The sequence below is a fragment of the Brassica oleracea genome, chromosome C6 (genome assembly GCF_000695525.1).
Source record: "Brassica oleracea var. oleracea cultivar TO1000 chromosome C6, BOL, whole genome shotgun sequence".
NCBI classification, from domain to species: domain Eukaryota; kingdom Viridiplantae; phylum Streptophyta; class Magnoliopsida; order Brassicales; family Brassicaceae; genus Brassica; species Brassica oleracea.
The window spans coordinates 38,830,387-38,835,860 of NC_027753.1; the positions used below are offsets into that span (position 1 = coordinate 38,830,387).

Sequence of the window (5,474 nt, forward strand, 5' to 3'; positions counted from 1 at the left end):
ATGACACATATCTACAACATTCATCACAAAGATTTGACATCTATCTACAATATGAACATCGAATTCTATCTATTTATTACCGAGAATTCAATCCTAATCTAACACTAACCAGCATCATTTATTACGGGAATTCAAACCTAACCTAATCTAACACTAACCACCATCATTTATTACCGGAATTCAAACCTAACCAAAGACAAATGTGTTACCTGTATTGCTTTTCTCGTCCTTGTTGATGACGAACCTTCTTCTTCTCTCCTGATCCATCTATATTAAGACCAAAAGACAGAAACATTTCAGATAGAATTAAAGGATTTATATCAACAATTGTGCAATGTTCAATGTCAAAAATCTATAACATGTGCAATGTTCAATGTCAAAAATCTATAACATGTGCAATGTTCAATGTCAAAAATCTATAACATGTGCAATGTTCAATGTCAAAAATCTATAACATGTGCAATGTTCAATGTCAAAAATCTATAACATGTGCAATGTTCAATGTCAAAAATCTATAACATGTGCAATGTTCAATGTCAAAAATCTATAACATGTGCAATGTTCAATGTCAAAAATCTATAACATGTGCAATGTTCAATGTCAAAAATCTATAACATGTGCAATGTTCAATGTCAAAAATCTATAACATGTGCAATGTTCAATGTCAAAAATCTATAACATGTGCAATGTTCAATGTCAAAAATCTATAACATGTGCAATGTTCAATGTCAAAAATCTATAACATGTGCAATGTTCAATGTCAAAAATCCTGATCATGATACCAACCAACCTAACGAAAATAAATATTAAGACCTCAAAAGATTTTCTCTGAATATGAACAAATCGTAAATCAAGAAAAGAACACAAAGCTTGATTCTTGAGATGGGTTTTTGTTTGTATTACCGCTAAAGGCAATGCCTGAGGAAGCAACAACACAAGTCTGATTAATTGTGTTATCTTGTCTTCTAAACGCTTCACTTGCAAGTCATGCTCCTCAATCACACCATCTCTGTTTCTTTTGAGGTCTTAATCTAGACAAACAAGAACAACACACGCATCAAGCTTTCCTTTCGATTCGATTGAGCTAATTGAAGGATTGAAAAAAAAAATTAAGATATCTTAACCTTTCGATTTGAGGACCAGCAACATACGAATGCTTCCTCCTCGACAAAAGCCACCGATGATTTGATTCCTCGTCGATGAGAAGAGCCACCGACGATTTGATTCGTCGTCGTCGAGGAGGAGAGCAACAGTCGATTCGATATTTGGTCGAGGAGGAGAACCACCAACGATTTGATTCGTCCTCGAGGAGGAGACCCACCGATACACACGATCGTCGTAGAGGAGGAGAGGACCAGAGATTTGCTTCACCGAGACGACGAGAGCACACGAGAATTTTGCCCATGCTTTAAAACTGATTTTCTCACCCCATCGTTTTCTTCTCCCAAACTGTTTATCAGACCAACACGTGGCATCAAGAGACGTCTCTTCTCAAGCCTAATTAAGAGACGTCGCTAATTCTAATTTCCCTTTTTTTTTTTTTATCTATCATTTAGCTTAAACCCCCTCATTAAAGACCCAGATAAAGATGGTCTCACTATACGCTTTTTTACTCGATATTAGTAATAACTAATAACTGTACTGCATACATTTTTCATTACGACTATTCACTAATCTGGGATATATTTACACTACATGAACTTGCTTTGTATAATGTGATATACTTATAGTTACATAGGTATTCCGGTCTGTGTGACGGACTGACGGCAGATCTAGTTGACACAAGGTATGCATGGGTCATTTTGTCTTGGCTTGCACCACTTTGCAGAGTTGTCATAAATTGTCCACATTTATTATTATTACATACATGCACGTCCCAGGTTTATTATTACCTCGTAAAAAGATGCATGAAACAGTATAAATATACTTACACGAAAATGCTGTTTTTCTTTTCTTTCCTTTCTCACAGCAGGAAATTCGATTTATATAATCAAAACAAACCCACATTGTTTTTTTATTTGAGAACTGCCTACATTGTTAATTTATGTATATAATCATAAATCACAGTGACGACTCACTTCTTAATTCCATTAGTCCATGACGCGAAGAAGCCAAACCGGCCGGACATAACAAGTGAAGGGTAAAAATGAAAATACTCAGTCGGTGAAGTTATATTCGTACTCATTCCATATCAGTGTTTAAGTTTTTTGCACAAAAATTTAAAAAATACAAATTTTTATACAATTTATCTTGGTTATATAAAAGTAGCATTAAATAAAATTAATTCAACAAATTAAAAATATAGTATTTTATAATTGGTCATAAATTTTAAATAACATTATAAAACAAAATAAAAATACTTAAACACCACTTAAAGTGATACAAAAGGAATATTTAAGTATGTGTGTATATATATTCATTGGATGCCAACAAAAAATGAAATTCCAATTGCATAAAGATATTCTGCATTTTTCAAATTTATAGATGTGGATATCTTATTTTGCCAATTAGAAGATTTCCTAACAGAAAATTTTCCTCAACTAATTTGGCCTTAAGTGCTACCAAATCCACCACTCTTTGTATTATATATATAGGCTGTAAAATCAATGGAACTGTGATCTCGATGTAGTTCTAAATAAAATAAAATAACGTTTAGCCAAAAAAAAAGAGAAAACTAAATAAACATATTACCGTCACGTGATATTACAGTTTATACAGGAATACATTTTTCAAGTGGAAAAGACAAAAACAAAAATAATCTTGTCCACTCTAATCCACTTGAATAATTTATTCCTTCGTAAACTGTAATAAGCTGTTCGATGTAAGACAAAAACATAAATATTATGCCGTTTCAAGCATTGACGGTTTTTCATAGAATCGAAATTGTGATCCTCTCACCGAATCTGTAATTTTTTACGAAGGTTTTCGGACATTTGCTATCAAAATTCATTGATTGGGTTTTTCAACGTCGTTTTTGACCTCTTTGCGTTTTTCGAATGCGGACTTTAAAATTACAAGCGAAGCTTTTCTATGAGTTTCTTCTTTTTTTAGTCACATCTATCTTTCGTCATGTTTTAATTATTTTCGTTTATCAGTTTATGGTCGAAGATCTCCCATTATAACTAACTTAGCCGATTAGACCCTTAATTTAATATAAGCATTTGGTGTTAAAAAACAAACAAAGAAAGCTTTGCTAAATAATCCAAGGGATGCTTATGAAATGAAAATAATTTATCATAGCTAATAATCACAAAGTAATATTGATCTGCTAAAAGACATAATGCTAATTCAAATATGCTAAACTCCAAGAAAAAAACTTGATTTCTTTTTCAAAAAAAATAAAATAAAATTGATTGATTTATTGTCGTAGGAAAACGATGTAAGGCATCAATCATAGTAGATGATAAATGGCATAGAGAAGGAACAAATATGATAAATCAAAGAAAAAGGTGCTTTTGCAAAATTCCTCAAGGAATAATTACGAAATGAATAGTAACAAAGATAATTAATTAACGAGAAATTCCATGTGAATTCCTTTAACACTGGTGGGGTTCTATCCTATCCCTTTCTCTTTCACGTCAAAATATTAAAAATGGCATTGCCACACAGTCTCATTCGCTCTTAAGTTTATCATGTGCACACATGGCATTGCATGTGGATCTCTATATAAATCAAAGCCTTTTCTTTTCTTTGCACAACCCAATCATTATTTATTGTTCAACACTCAAGAAGAGCTTTTGAGCGACTCAAAAAATATCTTTAAACTATAACTGAATAAAAAAAGAACAGACTGCATAAGAAAATCAGCGATTAATGAATTTAAACGTTACTGATGTGATGCCATCCCTATGAATGTGTATATGTAGTTGTAGGGACAAACTTATACGAATGGAACTTAGGGAACATGTGAGAGAATTGTAGGGATAAGTAATTACGAATGAGCTTTATATAAAGTATACACCATATCGTGGAGTTTTCAAGTGATGATATGTGGATCTTTTCAAATGATCTAGATGGGTACCAATATCCTAATGTTTTAGTTTTTTTTTCTTCATCATTGTACTAACTTATCCTCTCGAATAATTGCTTCGTGATGCATTCATGACCATGACATGACCAATGACCCACTTCGTCGTTAATGAAGGGGGGGGGAAGCAGTCGAACATGATGGGCTTACCAAAGGGCTAAAACTAGAAAATACAATATATATGGTTTTGATGACTAGTTTTGGGCCAGTTGTATTGATAAGGAATCTAATGGAGACTCTGAGAAAACAACACAAATTTTCTCAAAACATATGGATAATGGATTTGACATAAAAGAAAATGGGGTGAGAGAGGCTCGAACTCTCGACCTCAGGATCACTCAGTAGCTATGAGACCTACGCGCTAGCCAACTGCGCCACCACCCCAGATGCCTTGTCACTCAAAACTAAACTTTTTGTCTTATTGTTATGCTCTTTGGAGTCTAATCCACCATATCTAATGCAACTGAATTAAAATGGCTTTTAATAAAGTACCACCAGTAATATGGTATAAATATAATGTGAACACAGCAGAAATGCAGCATGTTTCTAAAAGGACCAAAAACAATAATTGTTGAAATAAAATTTAAATCACCACTACAAGAAAACAGCACCATACTGAGGGAAAAAATCGTCGGTATGTCGTCGGAATAACGCTATTCCGACGACATACCGACGAAAAAAGTCCTCGGAAATAACTCCTCGGAAATTCATCTTTCCTCGGAAATCCCTCGGAAATTTCCGACGGAATTCCGAGGAAATGAATTTCCTCGGAATATTCCGAGGACTTTTTTTGTCGGAAATTCCTCGGAATATTCCGAGGAATATGTCGTCGGAATATTCCGAGGGATACACTTCCTCGGAATATTTCCAAAATTCAAAAAAAAAATTATAAATTTATTTTTTTAAATTGAAATTCAAAAATATAAAATTAAAATTGAAATAGAAAACATATTTAAAATACAAAAAATAATAAAATAGTTTTTATAAATAAAAAAATGTTTTATAAATACAAAATTAGTTTTAATAAATATAAATATTTTTATAAATATGAAATCATCTTTTTATAAATACAAAATAGTTTTTATAAATACAAAAAATAATAAAATAGTGTTTATAAATCAAAAAATGTTTTATAAATACAAAATTAGTTTTAATAAATATAAATATTTTTATAAATATGAAATCATCTTTTTATAAATACAAAATAGTTTTTATAAATACAAAAAATAATAAAATAGTGTTTATAAATCAAAAAATGTTTTATAAATACAAAATTAGTTTTAATAAATATAAATATTTTTATAAATATGAAATCATCTTTTTATAAATACAAAATAGTATTTATAAATACAAAAAATAATAAAATAGTGTTTATAAATCAAAAAATGTTTTATAAATACAAAATTAATTTTAAAATATGAAATCATCTTTTATAAATCCAAAAATC

General features: G+C 31.0%; 1 long non-coding RNA gene and 1 other non-coding gene across 2 annotated transcripts; both read right to left on the minus strand.

Annotated features, from left to right (window-relative positions):
• Positions 1-163: 163 nt before the first annotated feature.
• On the minus strand, positions 164-1,292 carry LOC106299795. The gene is made up of 3 exons (XR_001261881.1): positions 1,125-1,292; positions 904-1,031; positions 164-267 (listed from the first exon to the last, which is right to left on the minus strand). It is a non-coding gene; the product is annotated as an uncharacterized LOC106299795 (long non-coding RNA).
• A 3,034-nt stretch (positions 1,293-4,326) lies between these two features.
• TRNAM-CAU lies at positions 4,327-4,411 on the minus strand. Its single transcript is given in 2 exon segments — positions 4,327-4,362; positions 4,374-4,411. It is a non-coding gene; the product is annotated as a tRNA-Met (tRNA).
• Between the last annotated feature and the right edge of the window lie 1,063 nt (positions 4,412-5,474).